This window comes from Myripristis murdjan, chromosome 3 (assembly GCF_902150065.1).
Source record: "Myripristis murdjan chromosome 3, fMyrMur1.1, whole genome shotgun sequence".
In the NCBI taxonomy this organism is placed as follows: Eukaryota; Metazoa; Chordata; class Actinopteri; order Holocentriformes; family Holocentridae; genus Myripristis; species Myripristis murdjan.
The window spans coordinates 14,352,943-14,365,223 of record NC_043982.1 but is presented as its reverse complement, the minus strand read 5'-3'; the positions used below and the strand labels follow the sequence as shown (position 1 = coordinate 14,365,223).

The following is a 12,281-nucleotide window of genomic DNA, read 5'->3' as shown; positions in this document are numbered from 1 at the left end:
TACACCTGTGGCCAGGCCAAGTGATTAGGACACCTGATTCTGATCATTTGAATGGGTGAGCGAATACTTTTGGTAATATAGTGTATGTCAAGATAGTTAAAAGAATGCAGGATTCTCTCTGTCGGAAAAGCCTGATAAGCAAATAATTAATGATGATAATGCCACATATTCGTCATGTATTTCTCTTCTTCCAAGTTCATATGTTTGTCTGTGCGAGCATTGTCAGCCAGTGAGGACAAACTCTCCCCCTCCCTAATATGGTGCTCTGCCCAGTGTGTTGTCAGGATTGTGGACAACAAGAGAAGAACAAAAGAACAAAAATAAGATGCCCCAAACACCGTTAAACCACAAGTGTAGACTCAATTTGGATTTTATAATAAAGAAACTCCATAATTGGTGCAATATGCAAATCCTTCAGGCAGCAGTTAAATATACAGGTAGCAGCTCTGTTGTGGGAAAGAGCCTTTGCTTCCAAATTCTTCTCTTACCAGCTGCTCTGCACACTCAAAACTGAGACAGCAAACCCTTATTAATTAAGAATGGTCCGTTTGAAAGGATTGTGTTAACTGGGCTGCTTTTCAGTTTTGCTGTCAGTAACTAAGATGAAAATCAGATGCGCGCATAGTCATAATATGAAAAACACCATTTTAATGTGCATTTCTCTCTCTCCTCTCTGACATACAGCTGGACCGCTTTATGTGTGAAGATTTCTTCTTGCAACCACTGGCAAAACTAGTGGCAGTAAAATGAAACTGTTTGCACTCTACTGAATCACATCATGTCATACTGCATCCTATCAGGCTACACAGTGTTGCAGACAGGTCTTAACTGAATCACGCTGAATTGTGGGCTGCTTAAAATGTATCAGGTGCACTTAAAGGCAGGTGCAGTGTGTGCAGTGATATCATCTAGGGCATTTCATTTCCAAGACCCCAAGTTGTGATGTCAATAAGCGATGGATGCACCCTTAACAATCAGTGTGAGACCAACTTTATAGACAGTGTGGCAGACTGCAGCACTTTTCTTGGCACATCCAGTGTTAAGATCTTATAGTTTATTGCTGATAGCACTACTATAAGATAAGGCCTATGGAGGGAATGATGCACCACAAAATGCAGGTTCTGTCATTGTCTCTTTGCATCCATGTCAGTTCATAACACAGACCACAAAACACATAATGAGTGGACCCCAGTGTTCCAGTGTTGTCCTCAATATGATACACATCTGATCCATTCCCATGCAACCATCGCCTGAACTGTCAGATTGGGATTCATGTAGTTTTTCCCTCACGCTCGATGGCACACATCAGTGTTGTCATAAAGCTGTGGCAGTCTGACGAGAACAAACATGGAGGTCAACAACTCAAACAGCCATTCGAGAGACAGCAGCGTTTGAAATTTGAATAGTAATTGAGGACATGCCTCCACTCAAACAAAGCTAGACGGGACATATTCAGTGGACATAAGCCACCCTGCTGCAACAATTTTGCTAGCATTTTGCCCAAGGTAAAATAGGTGAGCAGCAATCAGAATTGGACTCTAACTTGGTGAATTATGTCTGCTTTTTTTTGTTTTGTTTTTTTTTTAACTTGAGTATACATTATTTACAGTGAGTCCAGTGTGGAAACAATGCATGTGTTAAGAGAAGACAAGTCAAACTTGTATAAATTATATATCATTTTATGGTGTGTGTGTGTGTGTGTGTGTGTGTGTGTGTGTGTCAGGTAAACAGGAAGTGTAATTATATTTGGAGGTACTTGAGTCAAATGTTTTGTTCGTATAAATGAATTTTGGAAGTGTGTGTTGGGAAGTGGATGTAGAGGGTGCAGTGTTCAATATACTGAGGATATATAGAAAAATATACTGAAAAGTACAGATTTAGTGGTAAGATGCTGATGCTAACAATAATAATATTTACATGTAGGCCTATAAATAAAACAATTAAATAGCAAATATATAAATAGTGAACAACCGGATAAAAAAATAGAAAAAAATTATGAGACAGTGGGGATAAATCATCAGTTAAATATCAAGTAATATCAAGTAAGTCAGCAACTCAATAGGATGAAAAGATAAGTGGAGATCAAATGGGGGAGTAAGTAAAAAAAACTAATGGAGAAAAAATATAAATAAATAGATGGCTAAATAGATGAGTGAGTAAATAAATAAATAATTAACTACAAATTGCCCTGTGGTTTGGGGCAGGATTACGGTCAGGGGTGATTTGGTGAGTGGAGCCAGCCGTTTGGTCTATTTTAGTGGTTGTAGAGATGATGCAGGTGTTGGTGGGCTGCAGAGCATCGGCCCCGGCAGACGCCCAGCCTCCCGGTGAGATGATGAATTTTAATGTCAGTGGTAAAAGAGGTGGTGGGCAGTGAAGGACGGGCCCCTGCCAACACGCAAGGGCAGATAAATTATGTCTGCTGCCATAAATTTGGTCTAATTACCTCTGCCAACACAGTTGGACACGGGTTATGTCTTTGCCCCATTCCATTAGTCTGTTTGTTTGTTTGTTTGTTTGTTTGTTAGCAGGATATCCCAAAAGGTATGAATGGATTAGCATGAAACCTGGAGGAAAGATTGGTTATGGGGCAAGGAAGAACTGATTCACTTTTCACACCAACGGTCCCAGGGGTGTGTGGCAGTGGGTGTGATTGATTTTTAGTGAATATTCAACATGAGGCATAGTGGCATAATCTTGACAATTGCACAGTCTTGATGGAGGAATGTGCTCTACTGAGTGCTTTCTAGTTTATTGCTTAACAATCCAATGTGTCGGTAGGAATGGATAAGCCTAAAGTGCAATGTTTGGTCATTGTTCTTTTTAATTCAGCAGCCATCCCTAGCTTGCTCCCTGTCTATTCCACTGGGTCCAATTTTGTTGCCACTGGTACTGGGTCTTAAAAGTTGAGCTCAGGCTCACAAAATCTGAGCGCAACTGTGATCTTGCAGCCGTGCTGCATATTGATAGCTTGGTTTCAAACTCCATCAAGAAACCAGCTTGAACAACACAGATTTGGCCTAGCAAGCCAAATATCCATTCAGACTTAGGATCAGTAACTCTGAAGTCCACTAACATACACATTTATATTTGTTTTGTTTTATTTCCGAAAGAGATCTCAAAACCAAGTAAAAATGACAAGTGTAACCACAGCCATGTAGGATCATATGAAAAGCCATGCACTACATATTAGGGTCACACAGCAGAGGTCCTCTGCTGTGTGTTATTAAACTCTCTAGAATTTAGTACTACACTATATACTTCTATTATTTTCATGGCATTGCTGGCCTGGATTCATATAAAAACAGCAAGAAAAACTGGAGATTGAAGAAGGAGGGCGGATGACACATGAGCCAAACTCAAAGTCATATTATGAGCACACAGCATGCGCTCCAGCCTTTTTGTTCAGACTATTTCACAGTTCACAGTATTTTGTTGTGTTGCTTCAGGTAATCTTGCATCATCACTGTTTTCAAAAGCTGGATGTAGCTGTGTCAAACTGTGTTGTAAGGTGTGTTATCTTTTAGATCTTTTTTAATGTGCAAGATCTGTGCACTTATGCAACTCCTTAACACTAGCGCTTTTCAGCCACGACTGTACCTTTATAACACAATGACATTGATTGCGTAACATGCTGTTTATAATGTCCTGTTAATGCAGTGGACTCATGATCAAAGCTGATCAGAACTGTAACTCTTTTTACTGACTGTATATTCTATATACTGGATGTTGGTGTTGACACAATAACATCACTGATAAATGATTTTGCTCACATATTTTTGATCTCTAAAAGCACAAGGGTTGCATACCACACATGATATTAGCATTTAAAGGCTTTATTGATTTTTTTTTTTAACCTACTCTGACAAGTAAAGTGCATTTATTACATCCACAGAAAGTTTGAACTGAAATGGGCTTCTTCCACACACAGTTGCAGTGCCTTCTAAAACAGTGAAAGCACTTCTTTTTCCTGAGTTATCCATCATTATGACCGTAAAAAAGCACTTACTTTTGTGTCAAACACTGCTGCAATTTAGACGAAGGGAAACATGTCCCAGAAGGCAGAAATGAGGTCAATTTTGCCATTTTCCAACTAGCTGATGCATGTCAGTACAGGCTGACCCCCATTCAGCCTTGATAATCCCACCACTCCTCAGTGTGCACCAACTCCTCTTGAAACGAGATGTGAGAGGTCATGCTGTACTTGACTTACAGTTTCACTATACTTTTGAACTGTTACGTAAACGGGAGCTATGAGCCGGGCAAAGCCAATTATAGAACACTGACAGATAAATTGACCGAAAAAGGTAAACAAGAGGGAGTTATGTAAGGAAAAGATGAAATAAAACGAAGTGGGGAAAAAGTTAATAATACCGTTTTGCAGCACTTCCCACCTGTTCTGTACCTTGCACAATATTGTTTTATCTTTAAGGATGTAGTAAAAGGATCACAGCTAGGAACAAAGATTTCACACAGTGTTACATCTCCACACACTGAAAATCATCCGAGACATCCATTGGCAGTTGGAGATTGCTGTGCTTTATTGCACTAAAGATTACTCCATAGCACAGTAAAGGTAAAAATGAAGTGCCTGCAACACTTACCAAATTGAAATCTGATGCAGCTTTTGACTTTATGTTGTTGTTTGAAGGATTATGGTCTCTGTGGCCATGTGGTGTGTGTATTACTCAGGGGACTGTGGGTTTTCATTTCAACTGTTGATGGTGTGCCTCATTACTGCTGCTTGGTGAATATGCCTCTCTCAGGACTGATTAAGGATTAAGCAATTGTGTGCCAACATGTACATACAGGCATTCTGCAGCTTGCTTTTAATATTGCCCATGCTTATCTACAACTCCCGCATTTATAATCCATATGCATGCAACATAAAAAGAGCATTTCTGGACTTGGCGCTTAATTCAGACTTTTTGGAAGGAAGTAGTTACAGTCATCTCAAAAAGTCTGGGCTTTACTATCAACATTCACATCTCAGTATCTTGGACATATCCCTGATGGGTTCAGCAAAGATGGTGTATATCTCTCCAAAGGGCTTTTAAAAAAGAACTGGGAGAAAAATGTTTGGTTATAATGTGAAAAATGTTCAGAAATTAAAAAAAAAAAAGAAAGAAAAAAAAAAAGAGTTCTTACCTGTACCTGCACAGTATAATGGTGTCAAAAAAAGTCCCCCTCCATTAGCACAATCACAGGCATTTCGAGAAACTCTGTAACTGTTGTCAGTAGTCATGCTGTGAGCCAAAACTCTAATCTTTCAGACTAGTGCTGGTCAGACTTTTCCTTGCATCCTCTGATAATGTGTGATCCTCTCAGACCTGGAGCAGCAATAAATGCAGCAGGCATGTAGAAGGACAATTGCTATATATATCTACATGCCACATTGTAGTCTGCAAATTCAGTTTTACAGTCAGCTTAGTTCTTGAATGATCACGCTGTTACAATTCACAAATGGGCATGCGTGCTTATGCATTTGCACTTTTAATTATTTTTCAAAGGATTTGTAGCTCCACAGCCTTAGAGCATTGCCAGACTGGGCAACACCTATTGTAGTCAGTTCAGCTATGTAGGCTATTTTAAAAAAAATCAGATAGATGTAATAGCATATTCTGTGCAATATTTGATGTGAAAGATGGTGCAGTAATTTGTCTTAAGCCTATAAAATGGGTTTTAGCATAGCATTTACTGCAAACACCAATAAATCCTGCAATCTCTCCCTAACTATAGCTTGTGCGAAGCCTGCTATCAAACATCAACATAGGCTTTCAAGATTAATGTAATCTAATCTGATCTAATCCAATCGAATGTATGTAGCTTTTAGAAAGCAAGCAACCAACCACTTGCTGCAGTGAGGAGATATGGAAAAATCAAACAAACTTCAAAAATAAAAATATTTTTATGTTAGCGCAATTCATGATATGCTTTGCAGTATTTTAAATTTTGCTTTTCCAAGGCTATGCTGCAAGTTATAGAAAAGCACAACCCAAATATTACCAGTACAATACACCATTTGGATTTGCATTTCCTTTAATATAGTATATGACCACAGTTAAATAAGTTAGAAAATGTGGCTTTATCACAAGCAAAACACCTTAATAATGACTATCACAATCACTCAAATTAAAAATTTGATCCATTTATATGGATGCTATTCATATAAATGGATCAATTAAGCAAGCTTCCATGCAGAGTAGAATGCTTCTCGATGGATGTTTGTCCCTAAGGAGGACATCATTTCTGGACAAGTTTGATTGACTTCCATTCATTTTGTGTCTTCCTTCACTTCCATTCATATACAGGAATGGCACATACTGTCCTTCTACTGCTCAGTAGATGGTGTCATTTCGAGAGCATTTCTAATATTTCACTTTCAAAATCCTCAAAATGGACTGAGTGTTCTGTTTGCTTGAGATTAACTGCTGTTGTTGCTGTCACTGAATTGGCTATTATGCTCGTCTTATGTTTTGTCATCAGTTGTGATAACTGTGCCACAGTGGAAAGAGGAAGTTACTTTCTTTCTTTGGGAAATAATTCCTGTGATAATGGGACCATCCAACTGTCAGAGTTGACATGTGTGAGGCATCTGTGATCTGGTGCTTGACTGAGTGCTGTGATTCGAATTGAGAGGGAGAGAAAGTGTGTGTGTGTGTGTGTGTGTGTGTGTGTGTGTGTGTGTGAAAGAGGAAGAGGTAGTGTTGTTGCACTTTCATGGGAGCGGGTGGACATAGATGTCTTGTAATTCTTGCAATTCACCTCCTCTAAAACTGAAAACATGCATAGGCCTAAGGAAATCTTGTGAATTGTGAATGTGTAATTGATGTACTTGGATTTGATCCTTTAAGCTGTCATAGTGCTCCGCAGACAAAACAGTCAATGAGCTTGAAACTGGCATTTTTAACTTACTTTTTTATTTTATTTATTTATTTATTTTTAAAGAATAGACTAGCCACACACTATTTCCATTCCATCTTTTAATGAATCGACATTTCGACTACAAAGTTTTACTGAGTTCAGTAAACTCAGTAAAATGGGGCACGAAAACACCCACTGATGGAAATGAGCACCTAGTGACATCATCCATTGAGACATCAGATGCAGCTTCACTATACAAATCTATATCTATACAGAGAAATGCATCAGATCAGCTACATTTGCACCAAATATCAAAAATATATACATAGAAATATATATATGTGTGTGTGTGTGTGTGTGTATTGAGAGAGAGAGAGAGAGAGGAAGATTTAAAAAGAAAAAAAAAAAAGGCAGGAAAATGGGAAATTTGCATACTGTTGATGTGTTTAAGGGCCTTATCAATTCAAAGTAACAACCTGAAATAGTAAAGATAGAGAACTTTAGCAATTGCATATAAGATTTAAGAAATAAAGAACAAGATTCCTATATCTTATCACTAAAGTTTTCCAAAAGGAGAGGCTGTGGGATGTGTGTGATTATTTTTTTCACATTTAGAATTAATTCATATTGTTGTTATGTCTTTTCCCTCAAATTGCCTAAATTTCAGGTCTTGTCAGCTCAGGTATTATAGAGAACTCTCACTTTACTAGTGCTGTTAACCACTTTTTTTGGTTTGTCCATGTGCACTCAGCCCTAATCATGATTGATATGACAGCACTTAAAGGCAGCGTAATTATCTTCCTTTTCCTGTTTTCACTGATGAACTGGAAGCTGAACCACACAGTTTTGCACTTTCAGGTTAGAGGGAAAGTTATACAGTAATGAGTGAACAGTTGTAAGTGCAAGTGGCCATAGTTGAAGTTTTTTAATGGAAGTTACATGAGTGTGCAGGCTAAAATAATGAATCACAATGTCTACTAGCTCTCTGTACTGAAAAATACCAACAAAATCTTAAATAGTCTTGAATGTACAATAATTTTACTGTCCGCCCCTTCCGCCTACCTGCCTGTTTGTTGAAGACAAGCAGTGGAGCAGCAGTGCTCTGATCCTTTTGTTTTATGACAACATGTAAGTATTTGTAAATAAACTTTCTGTCATTCAGTTCACTTTGCAACAGTAATGCACCTGTTTACTAGAGTACAGTCTCAGACTTCATGTCACGACACACAGGTGCCCAGTAGATCCCTGGATTCTATATCCTTTATCAGGCAATTATTGTTTGTTCGTTTGTTCTATCATAGTCCATTCTCAATACCATGAATCTAATAATGTATAGCTGATCTCAGCTGTCATTCAGCTGGAGCCACCCTTATGGTGACCCTATTATTTGTGTGTGTTTGGCATCATTAAACGTGAGAATGAGTGACTGTTAGGATACGGCAGTGGCCAGTATTAGCACAGGTAAAGTGAGCTGTCATAGTGATACGACCAAGAGCTTGAAAGACATACAATCACGCAATACAGGAAGAGAGTACACTCTCTTCCTCCTCAGTAGGCCACCCACCTACTCAGTGATTTGCTCTGCTATCTCCAGTGTTGGGGAGCAACTAGTTAAATAGAATTAAATTACAAAATAAATGTAATAGTAATCTGTTACAGTTGCTGAGAAAAAAATGTCAGTGATTACAAAGGGGTTATATCCGAATGTATTCTTTTCAGTAAAAATCTTATATGTAGAATATAACATTCATGCATTGAGTTGAGTTTTTGCAACACCATCCAGGGTAAGATGGATTACAAGGAGCTGTCTCAATGTCTTGACAGGCTCTATTCATTCGGCAAATTCTGGGCGTTGTTTTTGATTGGTTCTCTTGTTTGAATTTGCACTGCTTCTCATCTGCCAATCAAATCAAAGCACGTTGCTCTTTGCAGCCAGTCTGCCATGACTGCAACCAGCCAACCGCATCAAGGCGGGTGGCCATGTTGTCAGACAAGAACTCCTTTCAGTTCTGGAAATTCAACAGTATTTTCTCTCTGAAATCAAAAAAGGGCTTGAACATCACTGTACAGTGTAAAGCATGCTTACCAGCTTGTTTACCAACAAACAAAAATAGTTATATTATTGATTACATTTTTAACAAGGTAACAGGTAATCTGTAACCTACTGCATTTCAAAATTGATCTTCCCAACACCGTCACTATCTGTAAATATGATTATCACTCTGTCAATCACACGTTAATTATTTTAGCTGAACAATCACAATGTAGTGCAATTTGATGTGTTGAGATTCTTATTTTTTAGTTGAATTTTACTGTTGTCTTGAACATGTTTTTATTGAATCAGTCATAAATCATAATAAGAATCATAAAGAATCACTCCCTCTATCAGTCATTGATGTACTGATCTACTACTACTACTTTTTGGGTGGTGTGGGAGGGTGGGCGGGGGTTAACAAAAGTGAATTATAGTGCCCTAAGTGAATTTTTAGTATGTGTTATTTAGGTTAGAAATCAAACCCCCAACCTTGTTAGTGCTGTGCCCCACTCTACACATTGAGCCATAACACATAAACCCAAAATTACTTGATAATCTAAAAACAGTGTCACGCACAGGGTATAGTATGAAGTGTGTTTTTGTGACCTTTAGGCCAAATTAAAGTGTAAAAGTACCATTCAGACTGATTGCCCCATGCCACTTTTGGCTTTTGCTTCAAATGAGTGGACGTCCCCTTGGAAATGTTCATGCTCAGACTAAATTATCCACTTGAGAGTTCATATTAAAAAGGGCATCTCAGTTAAATGTGATTCCACAAGGTCAACCTCCCTATTCATTGTGAACAGGAGCAGCTCCAGAAAACAACTTTTGATGATAGTTTAATCTTGGTTGTGTTGTCTCCTTGTTTTAGGGAAAAAAATGCCCCTGTTCACAAATACTGATTGAACCTCTGACTGGGGTATGCTGTGAATTTCACAACATTTCAGCTTTTCATTTGCAGTTCATTTCGTTCCAAAAACATAAGAGAACATTTTCACATTGTCAAAAAAATTGTCTTTTTACTGAAGTATAATCACATGTGAAACCACAAAAGTTTTACAAGCCTGGCACATCTTCAAACACTGGTCTTCTTCCTGCTGTGCCAGCAGAGTGACTATGCCACACGAAAGAAATAAGGACAATAGAAGTCTGGTTGTGGAGTGGCACAAATAGGCTCCTGGCAGACATATATACAGCGGGGTTCCACAGAGCAACTGCACAAAGCTACACAGAGTCAGACAGTCATCAGCAGCACCAGTGATGTTTCCTTTTTGAAAACAAAGGTTGCAAGGCAGTCTTTCATGTGATGAAATATCTCTATAACCGAGCTGCTGAAATCTGATCCATGAATGCATTTATGTTGAATTGATAACATGGTGAGGGCATTCACAATCTGCTGTCCCGTGCTGTTTGGTGAAAAAATCTTAGTTCTTTTTTCAGGTGGAAATGTTTCTCTCTGATTCAGAAACTGTCACTGGAGTAGGGATAGTATCAGTAGATATCACGGTCACTGAGGCAGAATAATCAAGTCAAAGCATAGTCTTCAAGTTAGCTGATTTTTTCTCACCAGTAGAGAGTGAACTCACCATCTCACCATGCAGCGGAGCACTGCTGGGCACCTCATGCTGTCACAGGGAATCTGTAGAGTATGTTTATAACAGTTTCCCCACTAACATGTCTCACGCAAACAAATGTATTCAATTTAAATGCTGAAGTGCCAGCCCTGCATTACAACCTGCGCAGGAGGGACACCTATCCAACGTGCACGTACACACATTGGCTGTATTGTTTTTTTTCCTGCAAAAATGTCCTGTAATTGTGTTGATACACAAGACTTTAAACGTTAATCAAGCTGAGCTTGCCAGTATACTATTTATTAAGCTATTATGTGGAGCCATGATAAGGGTCTAAGTACTGCACTAAAGGACCACCTGGTGAGACTGAGCCCGACTTGCTTCTAATGAAAAATTGCCGCTATGCAGTCATTTGAAAATGTTTCAAAACCGTCCTGCATAGGAAGCAACACATTTTAAGACTAAACAAGTGCGTTATTTTGAATGCAGATGCTTGGTGGTGGTGCTGGAGGGATAAGGGTCACCAAAATTGACAGGTTTTATCCTCCTGATGACATTAATAAATCTTTTCACCAAATTTCATGGCAAACCACCAACTGATTTTGAGCTATGCCCCTCTATAACAAAAAGCTGACCAACCGACCGATTGACAGACTGATACGGTGAAATATAGTCTCCCTCTTCCCAATGGGGAAAAAAAAATAATCTGGAAAATGTCATCTACATTTAATCCTTTGTGAAGGCACTGTAGAACATCAGACTTACAAAATGGCACACTTAAAAAAAAAAAAAAACAAGTAGTAAGCCGTTGTGTCTGACATGTCATCTGTAACACGGTGGCACAGCAAGAAAGTCCTGGGTTCAGATCTTGGCTGGGGCAGGGCCTTTCTGTGTGGAGTTTTCATGTTCTCCCCATGTTTGCGTGGGTTTCGTCGGGCTGCTGCAGTTTCTCATACCATTAAAAAACATGTATGCAAGGTTAGTTCTCCTGTCAGTGTCCCTGACCAAGGCGCTGGCATAGAACTGGACTCGGTCCTTGGACACTGCATGTCGACTGCCCACTGCGCCTAATAGCTAAGATGGGTCAGAGTGCAGAGAAAGACTTTGCCTATACGGATCAATAAAGGTTAACCCTTAACCTTAACAAAGTATCAATAATCTGCCTTGCAACCAAATCCCAGCTGCTATGTTATTCAAAGCAATTTTCTCTTTTTACATTCATTTGATTGAAGGTTATGTATGCAGGATTTTCTTATCATGTTACGTGATCTGTTCTGTGTACACATTGTTCTATTTGCTGTTAGTTATTATTATATGGCTTATGGTTGCTCAGTTTCTATTATGGCAATCCACCTAATATGAATACATTCCTGCATGGGATGCCTTGTGTATGCTCTGGTTAATAAAGTTGTATTACTGCATGTAGAGTGAGAAAGCCGAACCACAGCCATTGACTGGAAATACAGAAAAAAAAAGTGCAGCACAGCCTTTTGTACATCAGGGGCAGTGCTGAGCACTTGCGAAAAGGTAGAATAAATGATGGCAAGTGGGGCTAAATGCTATAAAATGATCACTGCATTTGATTACAGATATTTACCAGTAAAATTTACCAGTAAATTATATTTATTATGATGGAAATTTCAGAAGAGGCTATCTGGTGTTGACTGGTTATGTAGCCAGAGGGGGGAAAAAAAGGATTTTTTTTCATAAACAGTGAAATGTGTATCTTCTTAACTGGTGTCTGGTCATTTCCACCAATGCACAGTAAAAATAATAATAATAATAATAATAATAATAATTTAGAGGGT

The 12,281-nt window shown here is 38.7% G+C and overlaps 1 protein-coding gene across 1 annotated transcript in view; it reads left to right on the top strand.

Annotated features, from left to right (window-relative positions):
- gpc6a (glypican 6a) overlaps nt 1–12,281 on the top strand; it is a 201,850-nt gene that overhangs the window by 39,539 nt on the left and 150,030 nt on the right. The gene's annotated exons all lie outside the window — the stretch shown is intronic.